We start from the raw sequence: 11,936 nt of genomic DNA, 5'->3' as shown, positions 1-11,936 counted from the left end.
CCCTCTGGCTCTAGCTGGCCCCTAGTCTTCCCCGAATCCTGGTCTGGCCTGGTGGGGAGGGGTAGGAGCATGGTCACTGTGTCCGACAAGGTGAGGGGAATCTGAGCAGCCATCCGGCCTGGGGATGGCTCGGGCCCTGGGAGGATGGGGGGGGGGGGGGCAGTAGCCCAGCCCTTAGAGGGGCAGGAGGGCTGAGGGCATGGCCCTAATGCTGTGGGGGCGGCTGTGACATAAGAGGCCCTTCTGGGGCTGCTGCAGAGCTGGGGTTCTGGGGCGTGCTTCACCTCCCTTCCACCTCTGTAGGAGGACCCTGGCCCAGGGGGTTCCCCTACGTGGACAGCCTGGCCGTCCCCTCCGTGCCTGCTGTGGTGTTCCAGGCATCCTGGGGCTTGGGGACCCCCAAGGAGCCCCAGCTGCCAGACCTACAGCTCTTCCCCTTAGCCTCCTGGGGGGAGGGGGCGCTGCACATATTCACATAAGAGAACAGGAACACCAGCCCAGGAGCTTCAGGACAGCACAGTGGGCCCTGCTCTTCCTCAGTCATCTCTACCACCCAGAGGAGCCTGCCAGGGCATGAGGGTGGGGACCCTGAGCACTGAGCGCCCAGCGTTTGAGCAGCCCCTCCCCCCTGGCCTGCACACCCCTGCCCCCCCCCCATCTGCCCACCATCAAGGGCAGACCTTGGTGTCCCTGAAACCAAACCCTGGGTAAGATACTCCCTGGAGCACCTCCTCCTTGCCCGGGGGGGGGGGGGGGGGGGGGGCGGGTACTGGGAGCCTGCCCCCCGGAAAGCACAAATTTGAAGCTCTGGGAAAAATTACCAAGTCACGTAAACAAATGCAAAATAACAGAGCACACACTGTGTACCAAACCCACTCTTTCTAGTTAAGCAAACCTCAAAAAGAGAAAAAAAGAAAGAAAAAATCCAAACAACCGCAAAAACTCCACAGTGCATTTTTTAGACTGCCCATTTGAATAGAATTATGGTCACGGGCATCAGTTCCTGGTGGCTGGCATCTCACCCTTGAACCCTGTCCTGGTCCCCAAGTCCTCAGAGTAGCAAGAAACCCAGCCCAACCAGACTCTTAGGCTCCAGGTCAGCTGGGGAGACTGCCACTGCCACGGAGGGAGTGAGGGCCACGACAAGGGGGACCAGCCACGAGGGTGTGAAGAGGGCCCCCCCAACCCAGACCTAATGAACCCATTTCCTCAGCAAGACCCAGGCCCCCGGGGGGTTGGAGCCCCTTTTCCAAACTGGAATCAGAGCTTGTCCTGGCCCCAGCCCCTCCCTGGGCCTTTCATTCTGGAAAAACAAGCCCGCCTGGCTGGCCTTGAGGCCTGGCCTCTCCTCCTGTTTTTTTAACTGGTTTATATTAGCTGGTGACCTCCCTTCTCTGGGCCCCGCCCATGTCTCTCCATCTCTGTCCCCCATTCCCGCCTCTGTCTGCCGGGCTGCCTCTCCCCCACAGAGGGAAGGTGTCCAGGCAGTGCTGGAGGGAGACAGAAATGGCCCAGGGCTGGTCCCTCTGTCTGGGAGGGGACAAGGGGGTAGGGGGCAGCTCCAGCCCTGAGCCGGGAGCCGGTGGGCGCCCTCCTGTTCCCAACAGGTTCCCTGGCCTCAGGCCCTGCACACTGAGGTCCAGCGGGGCCCTCGAGGTCTGGACTCAGCCCTCAGCTCGGCCCAAGTGCAGAAGTCTGAGGGGGCCGCCCCCGGGGGGAAGCTGACCCCCCACGCACCCTGGGCAAGAAGGGACAGAGGCAGCGGAGGGCTGCAAACCCCTTTCCCTGCCCTCTCTGCTTGAGGCCAGCAAAACCAAAGTCAGCGGCAAAGGGCCGCTGCCCACCCCTCCACCCCCGCTCTTGGCAGGAAATAGCCACAGATGAGAGCAGAGAGCCAGCAGGCCACGTGCCCCTCCCCCGGCAGAGGCTTGAGGCCTCCCGCTCCTTCACAAGTGCCTGTGGGTTGCTCATTTCCCGGCGTCGCCCGCACTCCGTTTTCCCTCGGGAAGGGAACCGACCAGGACAAAACCAACCCACGGACATCACCTTGGTCCCACCCTGAACTCTGGCCGATCCCCCAGCCAGCCCGGAGGCCCAGACCCACCGCCCCCTCCTCGGAGGCGTGGCTGGACGAGGCCGGGGTCAGTCACTCAGCCTGACAGACTCAGCTTCTGCCTCTTCCTCCCGAGGACTCAGACATTCCAGGCGGCCCGGCTCACTGGGAGGAGAAACCACAGGCACTCAGAGCCGCCACCAGCCGCGACCAGACACAGAGACACGTGCTCACACCCACCAATAATGTCACGCAACAAATATTTGCTGAGCGCCTACTGTGTGCCAGGGCACTGCGAGTTGCTGGAGGGAGGCAGACGGACGGCAGGTCCTCCCACTGACAAATAAGGTTGTCTTCATCTCTGGGAGAAGTGCTGTCTGGAGACGAAAACGGGGCAGGGTCTTCCTCCGTGGGACTGGCCGGGATGGCCTCTGATGGAGGGACACGCACAGGTAAATGTCCTTCCAGGCGGGCGGCGCCTGGGGAACCACCTCCCAGGGGAGAGAGCAGCGCCTCGCACAGGGAGGTCCGTGAGGGCTGCAGTCTGGCTCTCATGGGGGGGCCCGCAGGGTCTAAGCGAGGTGGGTGTGGTCCAGACGGCTCAGGGCTGGGGGGATTGACGTGAACACACAAGGAAAACAGCCCGGCTGGGGCCAGGTGGTGTGCCGAGCTGTAAGGTTCGGTCCCCCCCCCCCCCACCCGTGTCCTGTCTCCCTCAGCGTGGGCAGGAGCGGCGACAAGGCTGGAAGAGTCCTTTGCACCCCCGTGACGACATGCTGGGATGTCCCTGTCTGCCGGTCGCCATCACGGCGGCTGTCGCGTGAAAGGGCCCTTGGAAGGGACCGCGGGGCTGCCCCCGGGCAACTAGCCGAGAAGAAAATGGACCTCAGTCCCGCGGCGCCCCCGGAATGAGCGCGGGGGAGGACGCCGAGGGCCCAGAAGCCACGCGTCCGGGCGTGTGGGCCATGGGAGCTGTGTGACGAGTCTCCCGTGCCACGCTGCTAACCTGTGGCGGTGCGCGGCGCAGCACTGGACGGCCAAGGCAGCGGGCTCCCGGCACAGGGCGGGGGGCGGGGCCTACGGCAGCACGAGGCACAAGTTTCACAAGGAAGAGCGACTGGTGTCCGGTCTGGGACTGGCCGCTGGCCGCAGGGATGGTGCGGGCAGACCCCAAGGCTGCTCGGGAGCTGCGTCCACGTGTGAGCGACGCGAGCTCTCCCAGCGCCGCAGCCAGCCTCTGCCGGTTCTGACCAGCTCCGGGGAGGGGCCGCTTGCACGTGTGCTGGTCCCTCCCCCCGAGGCGCAGCGGTTTGCCCCACGGTCACGTCTCACGCCACGAGGGAGGCAGTAGACTCGCACAGCCTGGGCGTCCCTCAGGAGAGCCGGGGACCCCGAGGAACAGACCGTGAGCTGCCTTCTCGTGAGGACCGTGGGCCGGATGGCCCGTCGAGACGGGGCCGGGACATCGTCCAGGCATCGAGACACCGTGATCTGAAAATACAGACAAACTATGGAAATACAGAAACCTTGCTTCAGGGACCAGCCAACGCTTTCGTCCCGAGAAAATGTCAAGCGACCGGGACCACAGATTTTACTAGTCACGGTCAGCCCCCCGATCAGCGGTTTCCTGGCGTGGCATCGTTAGTGGGGTGCTGTCCTCGCTCGGCTTCCTCGGTCTGTGGCGGCCCTGCCAACCAGCCGATGATGCGCAGGAGCCTATTTATTCTATGGTTTGTAAGCCTCGGGCTCCAAGCCACGTCCGTAGACGGCGTCTCCTGTCGTGCTGGGGTCGTTTCTGTACTGTCCTCACAGGCCATCAGTTTTGAAGCCAGGAACCAAGAACCGATGATCTGGTTCTAGCGGATTCCACGTGCGGCGCCTCTGACTGTGGGGGTGACCTCCGCCTGCGAGATCCCCATGTCCCCCCACATCTCCAGCGAGCCGGGAAGGGACGCTCTGTCCTTGGGGACGGCTGGGCGGGCAGGCTGGGGAGCGGCCTCCAGGCCAGCGTCCTGAGAGGCCCCACGGAGCGTTGCTCCCGCACGCAGTGCGTGTCCCGGCTCCTCGAGGACATGGTTGCTTCCCGTGCCCGACCGAGGGAAATAAATCTGCCTTTAAATGTGACATTGCCACCACCATCCCGTCCCCCAGGACAGGCCGTGGGGCCACGCACGGGAGCCCTGTGCACATCTCTGCTCTGCACTCGGTGTTGGCCTCTCCCGTGTGTCCGGCTGGGCTGGGTGGGCCGGTGGCGTCGTGCCCACGACGCACGGTCCCTCGGCCATCCTGAAGCCTTGACTTGACCACAGCGATCTTCCTGGAGTGCTCTCAACAGGGACACCGGCGCCCGCCTCCCTCTGCATTGCCCGCCGTGGGCTCCGCAGCCTGGGGGGCTCCCATCACTGCGTGTGCCCAGCACCCCCACCTGCACCCACAGCCGGGGCCGCCGCTCACTCTGCTTCGTCATGGGGACCTGGGACTAAGCCGAATGTGTTCCCAGCCCGTCTTCTTGGAGCTTCGGTGGGGACCAGCCTGACACTGAAAGGAGGGGCCCCAAAGAGGCTGAGTCTGGATGAGAGGGATGCTCTTCCTCATCCAGAGAGGAAGCAACTGGTGCGGAGGGGCCCCGGAGCCCTGATGTGGCCCCCGGGGACAGTGTGGCACGCGTCCCCGGCTGTGGTCATATGACAGCTTGTCCAAGGAGATTGTTTCGTACGGCATCGCCAGCCAAGAGTCCCTGAAACAGCCTGTCATAAACGGGCCCTCTTGATCTTTCTTGCAGAAACATCCGCGTCGGATTTGCAGTTGGCAGCAGGGCAGTATGAGGAGAGCAGGAAGCATCGCAGCTGACGGGGCGGCCGGCGCATCCGAAGGTCAGAGAGCGGAGCCCGTCTTCAGCTGTAACATACCTTCCAAGGGTTTGATCAACAATCACTCTGAGAGCAAGAACCGATGAGGAGCTTGGAGGGCACGAGAAACTGCCAGGGGCTTTCTGCTCACCTCACGGGGTCCTGATTGTCACTGACGGGCAAGGGCACCAAAACACGCCTACCGTGCGGGTCCCACCCGTGGGCGTGAACGTGCGACGTTGCTCAAACGTAGCAGTAATGATGGCATTCCTTTTTTTTTTTTTTTAATTTTTAAATTTATTTATTTATTTATTTTTAATGTTTTATTTATTTTTGAGAAAGAGAAAGACAGAGCATGAGTGGGGGAGGGGCAGCGAGAGAGACACAGAATCCGAAGCAGGCTCCAGGCTCTGAGCTGTCAGCGCAGAGCCCGACGCGGGGCTCGAACCCACGAACCGTGAGATCACGACCTGAGCCCAAGTCGGACGCTTAACCGACGGAGCCGCCCAGGCGCCCCACTTTCTCTTTATTATGTACACACTCTCTCAGTTTAACAACATTCCTTTACCTTTGTGTGAGTGCACGTTCAGAAACATTTATATTGTAGATAACATATTTAAATGGTCAGCTTCAGGTTATCTGCACTCAAGTGCGTATGCAACACAGCACAGATACCACGTTGACTTTACCATCCAAACAACACCTAATGCGAAAAGAACAAATGTTTTTCTATCGTGATCACTATTTCTGTAGTCTCGATCTTTGGGAATTCCAATATATATCCAGATATTTCTTATAGCCTTTGATGCATAACCAACCACCTTAAAACTACAACATGAGGCTGAGTAGGGGGCCCAGGGGATTTCTTAAGAGGAAGAGAGCCCTGCTGTACGTTACCGTGAGGGTGCATAAGCGACACTGTGTGTTTACTGAGACCCGAGGAACCACACAGTTCTGTGAACCTCAAGACAGACGCGTTTTTAAAAACTCGTCTAGGAAGTTGGGAGAATCAGAAAGTGACAGAAACAAGCAAGCAAAGGACATTAGGAGTGAAAGGAGCTCAGTGGAGGGGGTGGGGGAGTGGAGGGGGAGGGGAGGAGGTGGGGGAGGGGAGGGGAGGGACTGGGGGTGGGCAGCGCTGGCCTAAGTTAAGGTAAGAGTCTGCACTACCACAGGAGAGGAAGTGCACACAGCCCCGCCCTCGAGCCGACAGAGCTGTCCCCTGCGGGTTAGGGTCAGGGTTATCCGTTCCGACGCGTACAATGAGGCAAGCGGGTGGTGGCGGCCAGTGGCGGCCGGGTCCGTCACTACTTGGGGGTTAAGGAAGGAGAGGAGGCTACAGTGCGCCGTGGGGCCATGGATTGCTGCTGGAGACGCCCGTATCAGCTCATGTCCCGAGCGGTGTGCACACAGGTGCACGTGAAGCATAGAGCCGTGTCTACGCGTGGGTCGGTACACATACGCGCATTTTCTAGCTCTGCATTCGGGAGGCAGCAAGCCCACCCCTTAGATCCTGGTCCCTGAGACCATTTTCCAACAAAGGAATCGGGGTTCCTTGAAGAAATGGCTTATTTTAGGACCGGGGGAGGAAATACACGAGATAAGCCTGGAGAACCCGTGGTGCCAAAAAGCAAGCAAGTGCTAACGGACCAACAAGAATGATGGGGTCAAAGGGCACAGGAGCCAAAGCTGGGGCCAGTGCGGCAAGAAAGTCAGTCAAGTTCGTTGCATCGTCATCCAAATAGAAAGACAACATCCCCGCGTCCGTGCTGATTAAATAAGGGCAGGAGAGTCCCAGATCATTTATGCGGCCAAAGCAGAAAGTAGCCGGCAGCGGCCCAGCCCTCACCACGCGGCGTGGTGCGGGAGGGATCTGACCTGTGTCCGTGATCTTCTGCTCACGATTCTGCGGGTCAGGAATTCCGGCAGGACAGCTTGTCTGCCCCACGTGGCGCCGGGTGGGATGGGGCGACCGGGGCTGGAGGGTCCAGACGGCTTCATTCTGGCACCCGGGGCCTCAGAGGGGGCATCGGCTGGATCTTCTCTCCACGGGGCCCCGTCTCTCTCTACGTGGCCCTCTCTGTCCGTGGGGCCCCTTCTCTCCGCTCACCTGGTTCTCAGCAACCTAGCCCAGGCCTCCTTCCACTGACGGAAGCTGCCGGGCCCCCAAGGCCCAAGCTCGGCAGCTTCCACACTGGGGCCAGAGCGGGTCACGCGGAGGGAGGCAGACGCCACTTTCGGTAGAACGAGCAGCAGAGTCACGATGCCCAGCAGCATGTGTGCAGGGAAGGGGACACTGTTGTGACACCGTCAAAGATAATATACCACGGGACGTGAGAGATACGTGGCATAATGAAGTGCAAATAATTCAGAGCACTGGCGTTTACAAGAAGACATCTTTAATGATAGAGAGCACTTATTTTCATAGGATAGAAACATACATGTGTACGTTTACATGACCTTAAATAAATAACAAGTTTTATTTATTTTGAGAAAGAGAGAGAGAGAGAGAGCACGGGAGGGGCAAAGAGAGAGACGCACACAGAATCCGAAGCAGGTTCCAGGCTCCAAGCTGTCAGCACGAGCCCAACTCAGGGCTCGAACTCACAGACCTTGAGATCATGACGTGAGCCGAAGTTGGCCACTTAGACCAACTGAGCCACCCAGGCACCCCCAGGACATACTTAAAATGAAAATTATTTGGGGGGGGCCTGGGGGGCTCAGTCGGCTAAGCGTCCGACTCCTGATTTCAGCTCAGGTCATGACCTCGCGGGTTTGTGAGTTTGAGCCCTGCATCGGGCTCTGCGCTGATAACGGGGAGCCCGCTTGGGATTCTCTGTCCCTGCTCTCTCTGCCCCTCCTTCACTCTCTCTCTCTCAAAATAAAAAAAAAAAAAAAATCTAAAAGCCACCAATTTGAAGTTATGACAACAAATGCCAAAAGAATCATCTAAGGGGCTACAGTGGCCTCCGGGCAGGTGGTGTGGTAGTTTCCATGAGCACTGTTGAACTATTGAACTACTCAGGCACATACGAGCATAACCTCCGTAAAAATATTTTAAAATTAAATTTTAGAGTCAGGCAAACTTGCAGCTGAGTCATGGATGCTTCTTCACCACCTGTAGGCAAGTTGACCCCTGTGCTTGGGTCCTCGGAAAACAGGCGCATCACGGGTCTGCTGTGAAAGGAAGTCACTCCTGTCAAGAACCAGCACAACACCTGTGGCGCAGGGAATCCACTCACGTGCCAATTCTTACCACTCATTTTTATGTATTTTTACCTTTCTTAATGTTTTGTTTGAGAGAGAGAGAGAGAGAGAGAGAGAGAGAGAGAGAAGGAGGGAGGGAGCACCATCAGGGGAGGGGCAGAGAGCGAAGGAGACAGAATTCAAAGCAGACTCCACACTGTCAGCGCAAAGCCATTCATGGGGCCCAAACCCACGAACCGTGAGATCGTGACTTGAGCCAAAGTCAGACACTCAACCGACTGAGTCACCCAGGCGCCCCCCTACTAATTTAAAAAAAAAACATGATCCTTACTGTATGATCTATCTCCCACGCACCCTCAGAAGGACGTGGTCCGGGAGAAGGGAGGAAACCTGGAAAGAGGGGAACGTGGCGTCCCCGAAGGGGTCCCAGACAGAGGCGCCAGGAGGGTGGCTCCATGTGAACAATTCCTTGAGGGCTTTGGGCCAAACCGAGACTTTAGGTAAATAGAAAAACACGCAAAAACAAAACCGGACAAGAAATAGCGGAACGAGAAAGGAAACGTGATCTTGCCGAGTCGAGGGGCCGCGGGGAGTGCTGGGAGGCTGGGTCGCAGCCGCGCCGGGAGGCACAGGAATGCAGGGCCGTGGGTGCCCTTCCGTGATGGCCTCAGGGCGGGTGAGGCAGTGGGTGCCGCTTTGTCCTCAGCTTGGTACAACAGCTTCACCCGCAGCTACAATCTTACTGGGCTGTGGGTGTTGGGGTGGCCGTGACACAGGGCGGAGCAGCCAGCGGGACAGAGTTGATTCTCCAAGGGAGGAGAGGGGCCAGACGTCAAGCGAAATGTTGGCTCCGAGCTTCTGTAGGGCTGGGCCTTTTAAGGGGTTTTAAGGGTGTGAGAAGGTTGCCTGGCTGTGCCCTTGGGGGTGTGTGTGGAGGGGGCCGACTCCGGTCCAGAGGACAGCAAGAGATGGCAGTTTTCTCCAGGGGCTCTGTCCTGGGCGGTGTCCTTCTCCAGGGGCTCTGTCCTCGGCTGTGTCCTTCTCCAGGGCTGTCCTGAGCTGTCCTTCTCCAGGGGCTCTGTCCTCGGCTGTATCTTTCTCCAGGGGCTCTGTCCTGGGCGGTGTCCTTCTCCAGGGTCTATGTCCTGTGCTAGGTCTTCCAGGGGCTCTGTCCTGGGCTACATCCAGGATGTGGGCTGTGGCCCAGAAGGAGAAAAATATGTTTTGCAGGGGCGCCTGGGTGGCTCAGTTGGTTGGTCATCTGACTCTCGATTTCGACTCAGGTCATGATCCCAGGGTTGTAGGACTGAGCCCCACACCGGGCTCCATGCCAAGCGTGGAGCCTGCTTAAGATTCTCACCCCTGCCCCCCGCCTCTGCCCCTCTCACCAGCTCTCTCTCTCAAATAAAAGTAAAACAAAAATGTTTTGTAGTTGGGGTCTGTTTTCTGAGAATGCAGAGCATCACGACCTGGAGAAACCCAGTTAGGGCCAAGTGCAGACAACTGTCAGTTTTGTCTGTAAGCTTGACTGGGGAGGGGGCTTTGAATAGACCCCTTTCAGCTGAAAAGCTAAAGAATAAAATTCAACTGTAAATACAAAATAATAAAACCAACAAGACCGGTCAAAGTGAATGGGCTCCTCTTGGAGGAGGGGAGGGGCCCAGAGTCCGTCCAACCCGGCCCCCCCTGGTCTGGGCGCAGAGGACCCAGTGGTTACCTGACCCCCCTCTGCTGGCACAGGTGGTGGACAGGAGGCCCCTGTCCATGAGACGGTCTTGCTGGCCTCGGGGACCCCCTTCCACCCGCAGCAGACCTTGGGCTGCTGGGCTCTGCTTCTCCTGCACCGCACATCATCTGCGGCAGGGTGAGGCCAGCCTGGGGGGCAAGGATGTGGGGCGCGGAGTGCCGGGTCCCAGGGCACTCACCCGTGTCCAGCTGTCGCTGACCCCTGTGTTCCCGAATCTGCTGGGCCGACGCACCCTCTACAAGATGCAGGCATTATGAATGCCACCTGGTGATCCCGCTCGACCCCGGTCTTGGCCACGTTCTAGAGGTTGCACCCGGCCTGAGGCCTCCCCTCCCCTCAGCCTCGGCCTCAGGGAGCCCTGACAGCCCTGGGGCTGCCCCCCACACTCCCAGAGCCACTCCCCTGCCCGTGGCTCATCTGGGAGTCGTGTTCAGGGCTTCCTTCCCCTGCACATCCGGGAGTGGTCCTCAACACACGCAGGCATAGAGGCCCCCCCACACCCTCCGAGAACCCCAAGCCTCAGGATGCTGCTCAGACCCCACCCCCGGAAGTGGCCAAGTCCCAGCCTCCCTGGACTCTAGGCCCGGCTCTAGCATTTAGCCCTTGTGTGACCCAATGCCCTGGGGCAGTTTCCTCATTCAAATGGCCCTGTGAGGCTGAGGTCAGCAGTGGACAGAATTTGATGGGGGCACGGGCTGGCCTCTGGGCGCCAAGCCGGGTGGTGGGAGTTGTCACCCTCTGGCCCCCACCTGAGGCCAACTCCACACCCAGGTCTGGACTCCTTGGCCCCATCCCAGGGGCCATAGCTCAAGAACCCTTTAAGAGCTTTCCCCAAAACTCAGCCCCCGAGAGGAATGTTCCCTCCCACCCCTGTCCACCTGGGTTCCAGAGACCTTCCTCAGCAAGCTCAGCTGACCATAGCCAGGCCAGGGAACAGGCCTCGCTCTCAGCCTGTCACCCTCACCAGTCTGCATACTCCTCGTGGACAGCGGGGAGTACAGCCATTCACAGCTCAGGGCCCCTGCACATACGCACGCTGTCTCCTGTGCATCTGCTGTGAACAGGCCACAACCAGCCCTCCCAGGACCCAGCATCCAGCCTCAGCATCCTCCCCCGGGGCCTGAGCCTGCCTCAGGCTCCTTCCTTGGCCCACCGTGTAGGCAGGAACACCCAGGCAAGAAGACACTGGCTGTGCCCCAGACATGGAACAGCAGAGTGACAAGGCACAAGGGATGAGTTCAGAGATGCCTCCACATTGGGCCCAAGAGGCAGGGCCTCAGCGAGGGCCTAAGGACACCGCCAGTAGCTCTGGCCCTGGCTGGGGCCTCCTCTGGCCAGAGCCCAAGCCCTAGGCAATGCTAGGAGAGGCTGGAGTGAGGGACGGGAGGGGTATTCTGCCACACCCATCTGCCTCTGCCCTTCTGCAGGGTGGAGGTGCCCGGGGCCAGTAGGGAGGAGTTGCACACCCCGCAGGCTGAGGGCAGGGTGGAGGCCCCACAGGGAAGAGGGAAGGGGCAGTCTCTTATAGTCTGGGAGGAACTGCAAAGATAAAAATAAAACCACCAAAATTGCCTCCTGAGGTCGCGGTTGGGGCTCAAAGAGGTCCGAGCCACGGGCAGGAGGGGTTGTGCACACGTGCAGCCCAGGCAGGGGCAGGGAGAGAAGGGAGCAGGGGCTGGGGGGGGGGGGGGGGGGGGGCTCACGAGGGAACCCAATGGCATCAGTAACACCTGGAGCGGAGGTCTCAACCACAGTCCCACTGATGATGTTTTACTCTCCAGCAGGGGCTGCCCCATGCGCTCATTTAACAGCTTTCCCGGCCCCTGCCCCCTGCTGTCAGTACCCCACGCATTGGGACAACCAGGTGTGGCCAGGTGCCCTACCTCCAGGGGACCCCCCCAGCTGGCACCCACCGCGGGTGGAAGAGGCAGGAGCAGGTGCCAGGGTGCCGGGGCCCTGTGGTGCTCTGCCAGCTGCCGGCCTCCAGGAGTCTGGGTCTGTGGCTTCCTGCACGGGCCAGCCAGTCACACCTCCTGGATCCACTGCCCAGCCAAGCTCCTGACAGGGGCTTTGTCTCCAG

The 11,936-nt window shown here is 59.8% G+C and overlaps 1 long non-coding RNA gene across 1 annotated transcript; it reads left to right on the top strand.

The window, feature by feature from the left end:
• Nucleotides 1-43: 43 nt before the first annotated feature.
• Nucleotides 44-5,183, top strand: LOC109273928 (uncharacterized). The gene is made up of 2 exons (XR_002083335.2): nucleotides 44-2,505; nucleotides 4,836-5,183. It is a non-coding gene; the product is annotated as an uncharacterized LOC109273928 (long non-coding RNA).
• The last annotated feature ends 6,753 nt before the right edge of the window (nucleotides 5,184-11,936 follow it).

Source organism: Panthera pardus, unplaced genomic scaffold, assembly GCF_024362965.1.
Source record: "Panthera pardus isolate Hobbes unplaced genomic scaffold, ASM2436296v1 HiC_scaffold_11, whole genome shotgun sequence".
In the NCBI taxonomy this organism is placed as follows: Eukaryota; Metazoa; Chordata; class Mammalia; order Carnivora; family Felidae; genus Panthera; species Panthera pardus.
This window is presented reverse-complemented; position numbering and strand designations above follow the sequence as displayed.